Raw genomic sequence first — 19,982 nt, forward strand, 5'->3', positions numbered from 1 at the left:
GGCATTCATTGTTTGTAGATTACTGCACTTTCATAATATTAATGTGGAGAGGAGGGAAGCTGGACATTAAAAGGAGTCACCACCAACCAAATCAATTCTATGCATCTTATATGCAGTTATAGGGCTGGTATACTTTTCTTATGTCACAGTGCAGTCTTGCTGCTGAGAAATTCCACTTTTATTCCACAACTGCAAATGAACTATTTGGCACTCCAAGGTCGGCTTTGATGGTGGTAAGACCTGTATTTCCCAAACAACACTTTTTAGACTGTATCTAACAGATGATTGCTAGTTTACTAAAGATGATAATTTTATAAAGTACTTTGATAAGCCTCATGAGGATTTTTGCCTTCCTCTGGATCAACACTGTAGGGTTATAGGTTGGACTTGATGGACTTATGTCTCCATCCAACCCCATCTACTATGTAACTATGATTAGTCTGTCAGTAGTCTGTGCAGGATCTTTACTTCTTGATGGCCAACTATTTGTGACCATTAAAGGGATCTGCTTAACTAAAGTAAAAAGCATAGAGTGAATGCACCCCTACTTTATTCCCTGACCCTCCTCTATGTCTGTGTATTTTAACAATTATCTTTATTAAGAACATGACAACACCATCTAGAGACAAGAAGCCATGTTAAAAATCAAATTGAGCCAGAGTAAACTATTATATGTAATTAGATCTAGAGTAGACCATGCAATTTTTTTTTCTAGAGCATATACTGTGTAATGCCTATACTATGGAATACATTGCACCCTTTTATCAGATGTATATATTGGGAGATCTTTTCGATGTATGTCTCCAGCTTAGGCTCCAAATGTGATGTAAACAGAACCTAAGTGTGATACTGGAATCTATTAGGGTAGGCTCATTTCTGAAAAGTAAGGAGTGGCTACTTAGAATAGGTTTTCCCTGTGTTATATCCCTGCTAGTTGAGCCCTCTGTGTGTTGAGTCCCCGCTTCACTGAATAAAAAGGGCTCCTCCCTTTGAGCTCCTTTGGAACTGTGACTGTTATTGTATGCCTGACTGAAGGGCCCACCTGCGTGACCTTGCGTACCTGTTTGTGCCCCTTGGTGATGGTTGAATAAATCCCTAACAGTGTCGCCTATGGCAGTTCACATCTGATTACTGGGCGCCCTGATACAGTCCTATGAAAAAGTTTGGGCACCCCTATTAATCTTAATCATTTTTTGTTCTAAATATTTTGGTGTTTGCAACAGCCATTTCAGTTTGATATATCTAATAACTGATGGACACAGTAATATTTCAGGATTGAAATGAGGTTTATTGTACTAACAGAAAATGTGCAATATGCATTAAACCAAAATTTGACCGGTGCAAAAGTATGGGCACCCTTATCATTTTATTGATTTGAATTCCCCTAACTACTTTTTACTGACTTACTGAAGCACAAAATTGGTTTTGTAACCTCAGTGAGCTTTGAACTTCATAGCCAGGTGTATCCAATCATGAGAAAAGGTATTTAAGGTGGCCAATTGCAAGTTGATCTCCTATTTGAATCTCCTCTGAAGAGCGGCATCATGGGCTACTCAAAACAACTCTCAAATGATCTGAAAACAAAGATTGTTCAACATAGTTGTTCAGGGGAAGGATACAAAAAGTTGTCTCAGAGATTTAACCTGTCAGTTTCCACTGTGAGGAACATAGTAAGGAAATGGAAGACCACAGGGACAGTTCTTGTTAAGCCCAGAAGTGGCAGGCCAAGAAAAATATCAGAAAGGCAGAGAAGAAGAATGGTGAGAACAGTCAAGGACAATCCACAGACCACCTCCAAAGAGCTGCAGCATCATCTTGCTGCAGATGGTGTCACTGTGCATCGGTCAACTATACAGCGCACTTTGCACAAATAGAAGCTGTATGGGAGAGTGATGAGAAAGAAGCCGTTTCTGCACGTACGCCACAAATAGAGTTGCCTGAGGTATGAAAAAGCACATTTGGACAAGGCAGCTTCATTTTGGAAACAAAAATTGAGTTGTTTGGTTATAAAAAAAAGGCGTTATGCATGGCGTCCAAAAAGAAACAGCATTCCAAGAAAAACACATGCTACCCACTGTAAAATTTGGTGGAGGTTCCATCATGCTTTGGGGCTGTGTGGCCAATGCCGGCATCGGGAATCTTGTTAAAGTTGAGAGTCGCATGGATTCCACTCAGTATCAGCAGATTCTTGAGAATAATGTTCAAGAATCAGTGACGAAGTTGAAGTTACGCCGGGGATGGATATTTCAGCAAGACAATGATCCAAAACACCGCTCCAAATCCTCAGGCATTCATGCAGAGGAACAATTACAATGTTCTGGAATGGCCATCCCAGTCCCCAGACCTGAATATCATTGAACATCTGTGGGATAATTTGAAGCGGGCTGTCCATGCTCGGCGACCATCTAACTTAACTGAACTTGAATTGTTTGTCCAAAATACCTTTATCCAGGAACTGATTAAAAGCTACAGGAAGCGACTAGAGGCTGTTATCTTTGCAAAAGGAGGATCTACTAAATATTAATGTCACTTTTCTGTTGAGGTGCCCATACTTTTGCACCGGTCAAATTTTGGTTTAATGCATAGTGCACATTTTCTGTTAGTACAATAAACCTCATTTCAATCCTGAAATATTACTGTGTCCATCAGTTATTAGATATATCAAACTGAAATGGCTGTTATAAACACCAAAATATTTAGAACTAAAAATGATTAAGATTAATAGGGGTGCCCAAACTTTTTCATAGGACTGTATATGGCCCCCACGGCCCTGATGGACTCTGCCAGCACTTGATCTACTGATTTCTGCTACAGTGTTGTGTTTATTGCATTTTCTCTGCCTCTTGCCCCCTTGACCTTCTACGGCACCTCCATAACATTCTGCCGCTGCTGTAATGACTAGGAAGAAGTCGTCCTCTTCAAAGGTTCCCGGGAAACTTTCCGACTTCTTCACCAGCTTGTTTTGTTCATGACTTTGATTTGTAGAGAGGGGAGCTGTATGTTTTTGTTTGTTTTCTTTCCTTCTTCATATATTGTAAAACCTTCTTTTTCTCTTAAAGAGGACCTTTCACCATATCTGGGCACATGCAGTGTCATATACTGCCAGAAAGCTGACAGTGCGCTGAATTCAGCGCACTGTCGACTTTCCCGATCTGTGCCCGGTGTAAAGTGCTATCGGTCCCGGTACCGTAGCGCTTTACAGTCAGAAGGGCGTTTCTGACCATTAGCCAGGAACGTCCTTCTGCCTCGCGGCGCCTATCGCGCTGTACTGTGGAGCGGGGAGGAACGCCCCCTCCCTCTCCTGATAATGCTCGTCTACGGACAAGCTGTGTGAGCAGAGGGAGGGGGCGTTCCTCCCCGCTCCACAGTACAGCGCGATAGGCGCCGCGAGGCAGAAGGACGTCTCTGGCTAATGGTCAGAAACGCCCTTCTGACCATAGAAGAGCTACGGTACCGGGCCGTAAGCTCTTTACACCGGGCACAGATCGGGAAAGCCGACAGTGCGCTGAATTCAGCGCACTGTCAGCTTTCCAGCAGTATATAACACTGCCTGTGCCCGGATATGGTGAAAGGTCCTCTTTAATAAAAATCAGATTTAAAATAAAATAGAATATAACTGAGAGAATTTTTTTTTTCTGAAATTAAAAATTTGGTGTGGACTGTGCAAATCTATAAAAACTGTAAATGTGAGCTGAAGTAACTGCTTCTGCGTATGGTATGACCAGCCATTCAGAGTGGAGGACAATTGGAGAGGTACCCCAATGCCTATAGAAAAGCCCTGTGTTCAAAAACTTTTTGGAAATTGTAAAACAAAAAGCTACAGTATGAAAATAATTTCTAACTATTATTTAGTAATATTGGACCTAATTGGAGGAACACAAAACGTTTATCTTTGCACAACCACCCACGCATAGCAATTTCAGAATTTTTCTACGTGTTGGATTTGTGTGTTAACATACTGGATTCCATGGCAACTGTTACCTGCTCTGTAGACAGCAATAGACATTGCCATGTAAAATCTTGAGTTATAAAAGGCTTTGGCTACTATAGTTGTCTATACTGTAGAACTCTTTAAGAGAACAAATGTTTTAAGGGAAATACAGCTGCTGCTTTGGAAGCCAAGGCACAAATTTGTTTAAAAAAAGAAAAGTAGATGTAAAAAGACAATTTTTTTTTTAAAAAAAAATTTAAGAGGATCTGTCACTATTCTTCGCATTACTCTTTTAGTCAATAATTGTATTCATAATGAAATAATTCTGGAGAAAAATGTTCTCAAAGCTCTGTGTTGTATTTTCCTATGTTATTCTCCTAGAAACTTATGAATAAAGATTGACGACATTTTTTTTTTTAATCACGGAGTCAGTTTGTACAGTATAGGGACTTAGCCTTTTGGTAAGGAGAATGAAAACACCCAGTTGTCGATATGACATAGAAAATATATTTAATTTCTACTTGAACCACTTGTTTCCATGATAAATTAATATTTTAAAATAAGTTCACATTTTCTCAAACTACTTCATGAAGAAACTGGACATTGTCTACACCTACACAATATTATGCGTAGACTATTTTGTTTTGTCTTTTATTTATCCACTCTAAGATTCTTAATATTTCAGTTGTATCAAACTAATAATTAAACATTAGATTCCAAAGACAAGCATGTGTAGACATAATAAGTAGGTGTGTATAATGGCTATCTGGAAAAAGTAGCTGGACAGTGCTCTCTTGTTTATTGTAAATTTATTGTTGTCTTCACCTGCTTAGATATTTCCTTAATGTTATATCTTCCAATAATTGTATTTATGTTGCACAGGATCATAATGGTGTAAAACTGAAACCTAAATGGCTAAACACATAGTATGTCTTTCTAAATCTATACTGAAAACAGTTTGTTTAACTACTACAAGTAAAGTAAAAAAATATTTTTTTTTTCTATTCACAGATCATGCTAGTTGTGTAACTGACATCTGGATGAGACTGATTTCTCCAGGAAACATTAAGATCACATTCGACAAGCACTACTGATATAGTGTACTATTAAATGACTGCTTTTGGACCAGGTTCAGGTAAAGAAACATAGACTTTGCTATAATTTCAATGCAAGTGCAGTTTAGAAAAAAATCTTTAACAATCAACAAAAAACATTTACATACTTTTTAGTTTTGAGTAGTTGTTTTTCTGGTGGGCTGTTGAATTTGACAGGATATGTTCACATATTCAGGATTTGGTAAGGATATAGGGTCTAAATTCTCATGAAATCATCCAATACAAGTAAAAGGGTATGTGTAAGCATGTATGTTTGTGTGTGTGTACATATATATTCTCCACACACACAGTAAAAGTGGACTAAAGCTTGTGATACAGGCTTTAGTTATCCAAATATATAAGACGTAGAGCATATTATGGTCAGGTCCTACATAGCATAAATGCTGAGTCAAAAACTGCAGCGTTTTAAAGTACATGAAAAAGTGGATGGGATTCTGGCCACCCACACATTGCAGACAAACATTCAATGCACCATTGTGTTCTTGAAAATTGCAGCATGTCTACTGCTTTTTTTGGGCTGTGGTTCACTAAGGCAGAGTTCACACGGAGTAAACGCGCCGCGCATTGTGGCGCGTTTACGGCGCGTGTACGCCGCGTTTTTTTACGGTGCGCGATTACGCCGCGTTAGCGCCGCGTAAACACGGCGTTAACGCGGCGTAATCGCGCACCGTAAAATAACGCGGCGTACACGCGCCGTAAACGCGCCACAATGCGCGGCGCGTTTACTCCGTGTGAACTCTGCCTAAGTGGGACCTTAGCGTATAACTAGAAAGTCCGTGGTAAATGAGATTATTAACCCATAACTGAAATGCTAGTTCACAAGATATTCTTGTCTTTTAGGTTAATGCCCCACATTGAGTAAATGCAGCATTTGTGATTGCAGGGCAGCTGAACGAAACACATTGCGCTTTACAGTACACACAAATTAAATGAGATTTTGTTAATCGCATTCACGCATTGTAGAAGAAAAGTTGTGTTCTCAAAAATGCGTATTTTTCAAATATATTTAATAGGGATAAAAAAATCCAGAGAAAAACATAGTAAAAACTGAATTGCAAGTGAGCGTTTTGGCTGCATTTTTTTTTTTTCTGCAGCATTTTTTAGCTGGGTTTCGCTATGTGGGGCCTTAACCTTTTAGAAGTCATTCTTGCAGTGTTCGATATTTCATTTGCAAGTATTGGTGAGGCAAAAAACCTCACACTTTCCAATAAGAATTTTCTATAAATATGTACTTTTTCTACAACTCTTGTGCCGCAGATAACAATTTGGAAACTGTTTTGGCTCTTACATAATGTTTGTGTGGTATAGAAGAGCAGCAAGGTCAATGCTGATAAAACAAAACTGAGGTTCAGCAGAAATTGAGCTAGACAATATAAAAAGCACTCTTGTGTTATTAACCTTAGGGGTAGGTTCATACTACTGTTGTTTAGTGTCTGTTGCTCTCATGTGTCACAGATGCAGGCGTAGCCCCCTCCAACTGCTGTCCCTCTGCAGTCACCTCCACGTGAAAAATATGACAGTAGCTTTTCTCCATGTTTTTTTACGTTTGTGTCAGGAAAAAAAGTCCTGCATGCAAGAACTTTTCTTCCATTATTAAAGTAAAGAAACCTAACAGAATGAAATGTCTGTTGTGTATTTTACGTTCTAGTCATCCACCACTCTACTACAGTTATGTCTGTCATCCTATGACTGTAATAACAGTAGCATGAATATACCCTTAGGTCATTATCACACATTAACAATAGTGGTGAGGTTTACAATGAAATCTTCATGTTTAGCACGCATTATTTGCTTCTTTAAAGTAAATCTGTCAATATAAGAAGCTGTTGTTAAAAGTGGCTATGAGGGGCTACAGTCAGGGCAAAAAGAAAAAAATACTGCGCCGTGTGTCTAATAATTGAGTAAAAAGTTCCCCTGCTCAGGATTTCATTGAATTCACTAGAATAATTTTGGCCATACGTCTTCTGCGTAGAAGTATACTGTATTCACTTAGAGAATGTTGGCCATGGCTCTCCCTGCCCTCCTTCCTGATGAGTGATGCCAGTCCTAACATACTGTATAAAGCAGTGGTTCTTAACCAGGGTTCGATTGAACCCTAGGCCATATGCATGGTTAATTTTGTGTACCAGTAAAAAAACATATACCTATGTCTTGAATTTGGAAAAAAATCATATTTGATTTATCACTAAAGAAGGGTTCGGTGAATGTGCATATGAAACTGGTGGGTTCAGTACCTCAAACAAGGTTAAGAACCACTGCTTTAAAGTGTCTGTTCACCTTTTGGCTTTTGATTAGAGATCTTAGAGGTAGGTGCTGATGTATATCTTAGGTTTGTATCCCACCGTATAGAACTGTATCAGCCTTTAACTTCCATTGTAAAGAAGCTGATATCATGTGGTGTGCATTTATTTCGTGTTTAGTCTTTTTTACTGTGTCTCTGTGTAAAAGAAAGTATAGCAGTCTATGCTTTCCTAAATAGTTTTAAAAAAAAAATTATATATATATATATATATATATATATATATATGCTGACGTACACCCTCTTGGGTTACTCTTTTGGCATACACTACATCTATGGAGTCCTATGGACACATTGGAGGTAAATATATATTATCATGCTTCTTGCATGATCAAAAATAAAATGAGAATAGAGTCTAAGGCTGGGTTCACACCAGCGCTGGAACGCCGTTCGGGAATTCCGTTCCCCTTTCTGCTTGAATAATGGTGGACCTCATTTTAGTTTCTGGGGTCCGTGATTTTCCGCGGGTAACTACCGTAATTTTTTAAGTGGATTAAGTTTGTTTTATGGACCCCAAGCGGACCCCTGAACGGAAACCCAAACGCAGGTGTGAAGCCGTTTATTTATTTATTTTTTCATGGTTTATTCATCACATCAATGAAAATCTATGGGTCTGTGAAAAAAAAAATGGATGAAATTGGATATGTGAAAAACAGATGACACACCAAAGATCTACATAATGAAGCAAAAAAAAAAAACCCAATACACATCTGCTTTTCACAGATACAAAAAATGGATCTATCACAGACAGCGCACCACTTGCGAATGTTGGGATACTGTCCGTGAAGAGCACGGTCCTCACATGAATGTGGATGTGTGGAAGAGTCCTAATACAGCAGTATCTGTCTTTCAGTAATGACAAATAAGGGAAAGCAGAAGGAAAAGGCAGTGTACACCTGTTATAGGTATATTAGAAAAAAGTGAAACCATGTGCTTTTGTTTTTTGCCATAGAAGCTTTTTGCAGTATATTATAGAGACATGTACCACTTTTATCTAATGTTTTTAATTTTTGATTGTAGATTTTTTTTTTTACTAGTTTCTGTATGATATGGGGTAGGGGCTGCCATGTTGCCTGAGCTTCTCCTCTCCTCTGCTCTGTTAACAGCAATTTAGTGATATGTTTTACAGCAATCCATTTCCAGCATGTTATAATCTAGGAAATACTCCCAGAGCGTGCACCTAAAGAATGGGCAATAGTCCGAAAGTTTCCTTATGGCATGTGTGTATAGGGCTGGAGCGAGGCTCTGGGTGGGATTTGGGGAAAGTGAGTTTATTGAAAATATTGTTAGTTGGTTTTGTATTCTAAAAATAAAATGTTGGTATATTTTTCTGGGTGCGTCATTTTGTACTTAATCTACGACCACCATAAAGGAGGTCTTGCTTTGTGATGGTATTCTTAGTTGGAATGTCACAATGTCCTTAATGTTATATCACAGATTTCTAGGCAGGTTTATTTCTTAGTTTCAAACCGTTCTTATAGCATAGACAGAGGTTCAACCACCCATTATTATTCCTATGGATTAGTTTACCTAACATGTTTATTGCCTGAGAATAAAGAGAGAACATTAAGGCACTGCAGATTATATTGTGGTCAGTATAGTTCAGCTGACATCAGGCTAAATATACAACCGCTCTAAGTGATCTTTTGCAGATTGATAGGTTTTAAAGTCTAGGATTCCCCTTTTGCTGCTGGTGGCTCAGTGGTTAGTGGCTCAAGATATTGAACTCACTGCTGTGACTCAGGCTAAAACAATGTACTGTATGCTGTGGCATGAAACTCAAACTGCATTCTTTTCCCTACCATAGCCCCTATTAAATGCACACAGGCGCAGGAGGAAAGCAGCTTTCCTCATGAGGCCAGTGAGCTTTGTTTTGTTAATTATTTGCAATTGCTTTTATTAGGATCCGTTTCAGTTGCTCTTGGGTATAAAAGAGAACCTTCTGTGCCTGCTGGCGGCTGCAGTGTAATTACTAAGGTGTGCTATGCTCTGGAAATCATTTTGCTTGCTTTACAATGTAACTTTTTTTTTTTTTTTTTTACTTGTCTGCTACATCTGGTGCTGTTTTGAAGATCCATGGCTATGTAGCATAGAAGGGAAGCAAGTGTTGGGGATCTTTAAAAGAGAACAAAGAAAACTTGGTTGCACAAAAAAATAAATAGATAAAAAGCAAAATCAAAAAACTTTAAAACATGACAGCGAACTGATATACCTATGCAATGTATGAAAGCCTTTCTTTTAAAGGCAGTCTCTCACAAGGATAAAGCATATTAAACCAGCAACACTGAGGTCAGGCTAGCCGGAATGTAACGATTTGTGCCCAGTTGTGCCAATATATTCATTTATTTCACAATATGCAAATGAGAAATTTGGAGCACCGACTGCAGCTCTGTTGCTCCAAACGGCTCTAAGGGTTAGTTCACAAGGGGTTTTTTGGACCAAAACCTGAGGCGGAGGCCCAGTCAGGAGGAGGGAGTGTCTTCAGGCCAAATCGCGAGGCCTGAAGAATGATCATTTTGTTACTTTTTCCGGGAGCTTGAACAAACCGGCTCCCAGAAAAAACACCTGACCGGCACCCATTGATTTCAGTGGGAGCTGTCTTTTTGGTCAGGATTTTGAGGCAGATACGGCCTCAGAATCCTGACCAAAAAACTTACCCTAATACCTCCCTTCTCCCGCTCCCTTCTTTCAGTGACACGGCCAGGGGACTATGCTGAAATCTCACTTGGCCCTGTGTTCTTGTGTTCACACTTCATATTAGAACGTGGAACATGGTAATTTGAAGCAACACTCAGTGTGGAAGATTGTTCATTTGCATATTATGAAATAAATTAATATCTCAGCAACGGAGACACCAATATCCATGTGGAAAAAGGAGTTACATTGAGTCGGTGAGCCCGACCTTTCTGTGTTGTAGGTTTAATATGTGTCACCTTGGGGACAGACTCCCTTTGACAATTACGAGGATACCAATCCTGTCCTGCCATTCATAGCTCTTAGAACCTTCACATGACTTCACATGAAAAACTGCGGTTTCTCAAACTGTGAATGTCTGAGGGCTTATTCACATGTGCGTTTTCCACAGCTGTCAAAAAAGAACATGCTTTATTTTTGTCCATTATTAGCGGACTTAGATATAGCCATGTAAATTAACCCATAGACTTCCATAGGTTTTAATGCATTGTGCAAACCCCTTCAATAGGTTTCAATAGATCAACATGGAACTTTCATGTGTTTAAGACCTTAGGCAGACGTCACCTTCGCAGGTCACCTTAGGAGAACTTATTTACATACGTGCAGAGTGAAAAGCAAATGATGACTCCACTTTTCTCTTATTGTCAACTCAGGAGGTTGACAGCATAATGATGGATGCTAACAAAAATATAGTAAGTTTGTTATCTTGAAAGAAATGAGACAGGAAGTGCTGAAATATTCTGCATGGACTGTCATATAAAAGTACAGTATATAAAGTCCCATGCAGGTGAAAAATCGGAACCTACTTTACATGTCTATATATATATATATTTATTTAGTTTTTTTAAACAATGAGTCAAAAGCAATAAATACATGTTTAAACCTATGTTTAAGTTTATTTGTTTTTGGGGTTTTTTTTAACTGAAAACAAGAAAAATAATGAAAAATAATTTATTCCATTTTTAATGTCAGGGTTTTTGTTTTTTTTTCATTTTTATGTGCAACAGACCGTCAAAATATCAGTCATGTGATTAGCTCCCATTCACATGAATGAATTTTAATGTAGCAGTGTCACACGGGCAATTATGACATTTGTATGAATATATGGTAAGGGTAAATACTAATACTAAGATATAGTATTAACTTCAAATAAGAAACTGTCTCTTTTTTTTTTTTTGTTTATATATGGGCTGTCTCATGATCTCCGTTAGATCCTCTACACCTGGCTTTGTAAGAATAATTTGCAGTTCTGTGCTAGAAAATGCTGAATTATTGGAAATTCTATATTATGACTTTAATGCAAAATCTTGTTCATGTATGCTGGGTAATGTACTTAATTTGTGCATCCAGATGTATGTGATCTTATGGGCTCAGAACTTGTAAGCTCCAGTCACTAGCAACCACAAAATCTAAGAGGTCTGTTGGGGTAACTGAGCATCAATGGGTTGCCATGTCAGTGGAGTGTCCTAAAATTGGCCCCCATGACTACCACAATAGTACTTCTATTAGGACTCACAACTATATATATGTTAGAAAGGCTCAGAAGAGTTGAAATGTTGTGTTTACATGGAAAAAATGTACTAATATTATTATTTATTTGGAGTACTGCCCCTTTCCTTGCATATTTAACCAGGAGCTCTGGGCTAAGCACCCGCCTATTCAGCTGCTGCCGCTGTGGACTTTCAGTATGTGTGTGTGTATGTATGTTTTTGCTTATTGTTTGTTTTAAAGTATAAAATATTTAAATGTATGTTAAAGAAAAACAGCAATAAAACTGTCCCCCTTTAAAAATGGCTTAATATGTCAAAAATAAAAACAAAAGTATACCTAAATTAAATGAAATAAAGTCAAAAAGTTGTATGTATTCCAATGACACATATGAAAACTTGAACTCCTACATGGCTCACATCTGTCTGTGTCAGAGTCTCCATAGGAGAGCTCAGCACTAGTGTGAACCTAACCTCAGTTTACAGAAAAAAGGTATGGTTTTCAGATTATGGCAACGCAAACAATTTAATTTTTAAGTGTCTTGTTCTGTGCAAAATTACTCACAGAATAAAGTTAACATGTTATATGTATGACATGAACAACAGTCCAGAATTTAAAAAGCAAACGTAAATAGCAGAATAGCTGTTAGTTTTCAGGTACAGATGGAAAAACAATCTGCTCAAAAAATAGTGCCACTAATATTAAAAATTGTCTCTAAAGGGGTTATTACTATTTGCTGCTGATGATATTATTATTATTATTATTATTATTATTATTATTATTATTATTATTATTATTATTATTATTATTATTTTTTATAGAGCACCATTAATTCACAATACACTAAACAAGTATACGACAGTGACTTACTGGCACAGTCGGATAGAGGGTCCTGTCCACAAGACTTATCATCTTTGAGTGAAGCGGAATAGAGACAGTAGGTGAGGGTAGAGGCTGTACAGATGGTGGTGTGGTGGCAGTAATGTTGTTGTAGGTGACAGTCTTATTTGTCATGGCAGTGAGTTCCAGAGTATAAAATGTATGTATGATGCACAGGAGAAGTCTTGGAAATGGTTTTATGAACAACAGAACTGAGTAGGTGTTCTTGAGAGGATATGAGGGTATGTGTGGGCAGGTAGCAAGAGAATAAGTTAGAGATGTATGGAGGAGACAGGTTGTGAATGGCTTTCTATGTGAGCATTAACATTTTGAATTCTATCCACTGGGTGATGGGTAGCCAGTATAGAAATTGGTAGTGGAAAAGGTGGATTAAATGAACAGCAGAGTATAAGGTGGACTGGAGGGGAGAAAGAGCATTTGCTGCAAGACCGTGGAAAAGGGTGTTACAGTAGTCTAAGTAGGAGATTATGAGGGCATGAACTAGCATTTTTGTAGTTTCAGAGGTGAGGAAGAAGCAGATTTCATGGACGTGGATGTGGAGATAGCAGGAGGTGTTGAGGGCTTGGATGATTGGCTTTAAGCATAGGTCAAAGTCAGAGCAAAGGACATGTGGGACTGGGTTAAAGAGGACCTTTCATGGTCTGGGGCACAGGCAGTTCTATATACTGCTGGAAAGCCGACAGTGCGCTGAATTCAGTGCACTGTCGGCTTTCCCGATCTGTGCCCCGTCTAGAGAGCTATCAGTCCTGGTATTGTAGCTCTTTACAGTCAGAAGGGTGTTCTTGACAGTCTGTCAAGAACGTCCTTCTCCACAGCAACGCCTATCGCTCTGTACAGTGTGGGCGGGGAGGAACGCCCCTCCCTCTGCTCACAGTGTTCGTCCATAGACAAGTATTATCAGGAGGGGATGGGGCATTCCTCCCCGCTCACACAGTACAGCGCAATAGGCGCTGCTGTGGAGAAGGATGTACCTGACTGACTGTCAGGAACGCCCTTCTGACTGTAAAGAGCTACAATACCAGGACTGATAGCTCTGAATTCAGCTCACTGTCAGCTTTCCAGCAGTATATAGAACTGCCTGTGCCCCGGACCATGAAAGGTCCTCTTTAAGTGTTTTCCCCATCTCCCTCTTTCAGCAGTTTGCCTGCTATCACTTCATTTCACTTCCTGTATTCTTACACAAGCTGGTGGGTGTGCTTTGTCTATTTGATGAACAGGACACTATGGAGTACCTCACTAGATATATACATTGCTTTTACCATTAGAGATTATTTATTGTCATTAGTAGAAATCTAATGTAAATGAAGATCAAATAATATGCCCAGTTAATGTATATTACCTTATACAGGTGTGTATAGATCACGTGCCTTACTTCTACAGAAAACTGACTTGCAGTAAACTCAATGTTATCTTTGTGTCTACATAGAGAGATAACAGACACTGTCCAAGCTTTTAAAAGTAAACTGCAATTAGCTGAACTGATTGTCCTTATGTCAGAGCCGAACACAACAGCAAGAGAACTCTTGCACCCCAGAGAACAGTGACACATGCCTTCGACCTGTTATCACAGGACAGGTCCGAGGAAACGTTGTGTAAACAAAAGGATGAATAACCTAAGCAGCATTTCTAATCCAATTTATTTAGGAAAACTCTTGAATTTACATGAGCTAGTAGTATAGATCGGATCCTTGACATGGGAATACCCCTTTAAGGAGTTAAGCCAGATAAGAGGACTTTCACAGAAAGCCATGTTTCATCATTCGCTCTCTCTATAGTTTGCATACAAATGACCTAATAATGGAGCATAAAGTTTTCTTACTTATTTCAGTAATTGTCTACCAAAGTGCATGGTACATTAATGTAAGAGGTTAGGCATCTTGTATTAAAAAAAGCAGTCATCCACCCAACTATTAAACTACCTGTGACACATTAACATTTCTGCACTGCAAAGCCTCTGGATGTCAGGGGCCGCCTGCTGCTGTCAGTCCTGCTACAATATTTCAAAATGTTAAGAAATGCATTTCTGAAAGTCACCTTTCCTTAGGGCTCGTTCCCACGATGTAACGCGGCACTCGTTCTGACACGTAAACACGTGTCAGAGTCAGCGATTAAACGGAACCCATTGAAGTCAATGGGATTCTGTTTTGAAGCGCTGACTCTGACACGTGTATACGTGTCAGAATGAGTGCCGCAATACATTGTGGGAACGAGCCCTTATATTTACCCATCTATGAACAGCCACTTGCTTTATATTCAGTGACAGGTACTGAAAAAAAGAATATAGAGATAGTCACACACTGGGCCCGTTCATACGACGGAAAATGAAGAGGAATTTCCTCCTTGCGAACTCCTCTGTACAGAGTAAGGGTGCATTCACACTTCGGATACGCTGACTGATTCTGAACGTTAAAACACGTTCAGAATCAGCGCGTATAAAGCAGATCCCATTAATTTCAATGGGAGTCGGCATACGAGCGCTCCCCATTGAAATGAATGGGCTGCTTTTTCTCTATGGGCCCCTTCACACGTCGTAAGCGCTTGGCTCATTCCGAGCCGTACACCCGAGTGCTTCTAAACACTTCCCATTCACTTCAATGGGAGCGCTCGTAGAGAAAAAAAGCAGCCCATTCATTTCAATGGGGAATGCTCGTATGTCGGCTCCCATTGAAATGAATGGGATCTGCTTTATACGCGCTGATTCTGAACATGTTTTAACGTTCAGAATCAGGCAACGTATCAGTAGTGTGAATGCACCCTTAGGCTAAGGCCTCATGTTAAGGAAATGCAGCAGAAAAAAATATTGTGTTTTATAGTACAAGCGAATTTAATGAGATTCTGGTTAATCTAATACATAAATCGTGGGGGGTGGAAAAGTTTTCAAAAAAGTCCAAAAAAAAGTATGTGTTTTTTAAGCTGTGGAAAGACAAGTGTTTTCCCCATAGACATAGTAAGGCAAGGAGAAATCGCATCGAAAACCACTGCAATAATAACACTGCTGTAGAATAAAAGTGATGTGTTTTGGCTGCGTTATTTCCTTCAGAGTTTTTTTTAGCTGCAATTCGCTCAGTGCGGTCTCAGCCTATAAGTATCTACAGATGCCTGTCCTGTCTGTGTGCATAGAAAGTATCTATTTCTGAGTCAGACATTATTTCCGCGGCTGCTTTTTCTGTGTAGTACTTTTCTCTCAGAACTTCTATTTGCTTCATTGTTGAAATTCTATCCATGTTTAGCTACGAAGCTGATGTAATTTATGGTGAATGTGCTTTTTCCACTTTCCAGGGGAGGGTTTGAGGGCTTTTTTTTCTCAATGTGAAACAAGTGTCAAGGGCGCCACGGCAACTCTTGTATCTGCCAAGAATGTGCCTATTTTTAAACAGTGGGGATCAAATATCAGCAGCGCCTTATCTGTGTGTATGAGGAAGCCCTCCTATGTGGAGCCTACAAATGGGAATGCCTCTACTTGTCTTGTTTACACTGCAGCTCGGCATTCTTCAGTAATTATAGTAATGGAAGCAGAGGGAGAAGGGGGACGGGAGGACAGGATGCTATATGAGGTAAAGTTTGCTTTGAAAGTTGGTGAATGAAAAGGAACTCTGTCTGGGAAAGTAGTTTAAAAGAAGGAAGGGAGGGAGAGAGCGAGAGAGTTTCATCCACACAGGGAAATACTCTGTGCTTTACATCTATTTCACTGCATAGAAACCAGATGGCCTCCTGGAACACCCGCTCTGAAAATGGAGAAGCCTAACATATGGCTGATGGTCGAGAGAAGCATTTCAAAGCCAGAGCATTTCTTAGTGCTTCACATTACAGACTGTTATGTCATTGCCAAGCTAAGTGCTTAATACCCACTGTGGTCACCAGGCATACACTTACACAAATGACTTAGCTCTTTGTTGGCAGAGAACACGTTGACATCATGGGTTGGATTCTCGAAATCGTCCCTTTTCTTTCCTGTGCTGCGGCAGGGCGGTGGGTTGTTAATTATCCTATTGTGTTTTTATTTGCATTCATTCCTGGCCTGTTCTGTTTGGATCTCCGACAGGTTACTACTGATGTACGTGGCACTAGGAGATGTTGTTTTGGGAGATCTGGGCAGCCCTAAGGCCTATGTTATCTACGGAACTGCTGAGCTCATTCATCTCTTTTTCACGGCCGTTTCCTTTTATTTTCAGCCAAATCTGTCAAGCCTGACAGGCGAGTAATTTGAGCCAGAGAAAGGGCAGAGCTCCAGGTCCTTTCCACAAAGCAATTCTTCTCCTCCCCTCCTGGGAAGGCTCTGAACTTGGCCTGCTTTATGCAGATGGATTTGTTGAGTCATGTGAGATCATTTACACAAAAATATATAGTGACTGCACAATATGTGAGCGGCGACCACTGGATAAATACATAGATGCCAGGAGACTAAATGAGAGTTTTAGCCTTTTGGTTACTTAAAACTAACTTAGAAATTGCTTGATGTTATTATAAGACAGGAAAAAAAAATCAAAACACATACTCCTCACACGTAAGGAATTGTGACATCTACTCTAATATAGTACGTCCTGTTCCACAAATAAGACCGCTGTTAATATACAGGGTTCAGTCTGAAGATCTCCACATCTTTCCAGAGTGCAGTCTGTTTAACCCATTTTAAAGCATTGAATGTTTTTCTGTAATAAATACGAACATGTGATTTAGTTGAATCCTATATGAAGCTCTTCAATCCCCTCTGAGGTCCATGGGCCTCTTGCTTTGGTGGCTTGCTGAGCGATTAGATTTTTTTTTCTCGGAAGATCAGATGACCAGCAGTGTTTTCTTCTGCTGCTCTGAGGCTGACTTAAAACATAATTAAACTTACATGAAAATTATCCCTTCAAGACCCAGACAGAAGAATGCAGTGCAGATTCTTTCTTGAATAAGGTAATGTCTATTTCACAGAAAGAGGTTGGGCCAATATAGTGAGCTAACTCAACACATCTATAAAAGGGAAAGAGAGAAAGCAAGCATCTTACTCTAACATGATGATGTGTACAATGAAGATGCCGAATCGCGTGTCAGCTTGCGTTGCAGCTATTTTTCCCACCTTGACACAGATAGAACTTGTATTCAGTAAATGTATTATACTAGCATTGTGTTTTATAGTGCATTATAGCATGTAATGTCTTCAACAGTATCAGTATATGTAGGTAAAATGAATTAGTATTATGTGTAGTCCCTCTCATCATGGTAAGGAACCTATAATTTTCCACCAGGACAGTCATGTTTTTCTGTTAGTGTAGCATACTGCGTTTTCTCCTTCTGAAAACCATTTCACAATCTCACAGTATATATGTACTTCTAAAGAACATAAACAGCTTGAACCTTTCTTTAGTTTGTCTATTGTAATACACTAATAATAATAATAATAATAATAAATTTTATTTATATAGCGCCAACATATTCTGCAGCGCTGTACAATTTGTACACTGTCTACCAATAAATATTTGGACACCCATGCAAAGTGCCACACCTTCCGCCGTTAAATATTGTGTAAGAAACAACATTGGCATTAGTTGCATTCAAGATGCCACGAAGTGCAAGTTGTCCGATTTCGAGAAAGGGGTAATTGTGGGGTACCACAGAAATGGTTGATCCTTAAGGGACATAACAAGCGAACTGAATTACCCAAAATCAACAATGGCCTATGTGATTACGAAATGGAAGGTGAACAGTGAATGTCGGAATGTGCCCCGAGTCGGCAGACCCCAGAAACTCGGAGATAGAGACCGATGGGTGCTGGCCAGAGAAATCACACCCAACTGATGGCTCACATACACCGGGAGTTTCACCAGGCATCCGGGAGTATTGTGTCGATCAATCCCATCCGTAAGGAAGCATCTGCTGGGTTCTACCAACTATAGAATATGAATAAATGTGGTTTTTCTATTCTACCACAGGTGTCTAAATACTTATTGGTAGACAGTGTATCCCTTTATCTTATAATTGGCAGTCACAGAAAAATAAATATGGGGCAACACAGTGGCTCAGTGGTTAGCACTGCAGTCTTGTTATGATGGCTTTAATTTTAGAAAGTGTCACACATGTTCACTGTGTGGAGAATAGAGCTGAACTACCATACCAGGCACAACCTATGGAAAGGGGTGGCACTATTTATGGAAGAAAACTTGTGTTTTTTTTTTTGTTGTTGTTTTTTTTTTCCCAATTTCGAAAAATCCCTTTAACAATGTGCCTATACAGGACATTATGAAATTAATCAACATAGAATCTTAGACTATAAGATTAAAACAAAAAAAGTATATTGAGTATTAAGTATTGACATCAACACTCTTAGGGGAAGTTCACATGGAGTAAATTTTCCTAGCTGAAATTTCAGCTTCAGGAATTTTCTACGAGCTGAAGAATTCAGCTTTAGGGAGCCTTCACACGGAATATACGCTCCGCTCATTCTGAACGTAAAACTCGTTCAGAATAGGTGCGTAAAAACAGTGATACACCCGTATCACATTGAAAGCAATAGGGAAAAAAGCCTCCCATTGATTTCAATGGGTAGCGCACGTATTCCGGCACCCATAGAAATCAATGGGAGTTGTTTTTTACGCACTCATTCTGAACGAGTTTTACGTTCAGAATGAGTGGAAGGTATACTCCGTGTGAAGGCTCCCTTAGGCTGGTTTTAGGCGGAATTTGGAGCTCATTTTGAGGCAGAATTGGCCTCAGATTCAGCACCAAACTCCTCCATGTGAACATACTCTAAGATGATGAGTCTTAATTAAAAATTACAGAAAGTCATAGGTGTGTGTTGTCATATGTTATGATTGATTTAACCAAACAAAGATTACATTAGGTTCACACTAGTGTTAGGGTTTCCAGAAGTAGATCCGGAAAGCGGAAACACTTAAAAACATACACTGGGGTCCGTCGGATTTCCACTGACAATGTCTTGCAGGACTTTTCTCTTTGCCTATTTTAAAGGGGCTCTATCAGCAAAATCATGCTGATAGAGCCCCACGTATGCGTGAATAGCCTTTAAAAAGGCTATTCAGGTACTGTAAATGTTATATTAAACTACCCTCCGTTTTAAAATAAAACCCTAAAACAGAATGTGATAAACTTACCGAACGTGCACGCTGGGCGGGCATTCAGGGTGCGCCGTCTTCTTCATCCACGCCTCCTCTTCCTCCGATATCCTCGGGTCCCGTCTTCCTCCGGCGCTCGTGAACTGATATTGCTTAAAAAAAAATGACCTGGGCGCATGCGCAGTAGCCGTAGTAGAAGCCGCATGCTACTGCGCATGCGCCCAGGCCATTTTTTTTTAAGCAATGTCAGTTCGCGAGTGCCGGAGGAAGACGGGACCCGAGGACATCGGAGGAAGAGGAGGCGTGGATGAAGAAGACGGCGCACCCTGAATGTCCGCCCAGCGTGCACGTTCGGTAAGTTTATCACATTCTGTTTTAGGGTTTTATTTTAAAACAGGGGGGTAGTTTAATATAACATTTACGGTGCCTGAATAGCCTTTTTAAAGGTTATTCACGCATATGTGGATCTCTATCAGCATGATTTTGCTGATAGAACCCCT

The 19,982-nt window shown here is 39.6% G+C and overlaps 1 protein-coding gene across 2 annotated transcripts in view; it reads left to right on the forward strand.

The window, feature by feature from the left end:
• Positions 1-19,982, forward strand: part of BACH2 (BACH transcriptional regulator 2) — a 225,611-nt gene that overhangs the window by 38,559 nt on the left and 167,070 nt on the right. For both annotated transcript variants that reach the window (XM_075268187.1, XM_075268186.1), the window contains exon 2: positions 4,943-5,066. The gene's annotated coding sequence lies outside the window, so the exon portion shown is untranslated. The remainder of the gene's footprint in view (positions 1-4,942; positions 5,067-19,982) is intronic.

This window comes from Leptodactylus fuscus, chromosome 3 (assembly GCF_031893055.1).
Source record: "Leptodactylus fuscus isolate aLepFus1 chromosome 3, aLepFus1.hap2, whole genome shotgun sequence".
NCBI lineage: Eukaryota > Metazoa > Chordata > Amphibia > Anura > Leptodactylidae > Leptodactylus > Leptodactylus fuscus.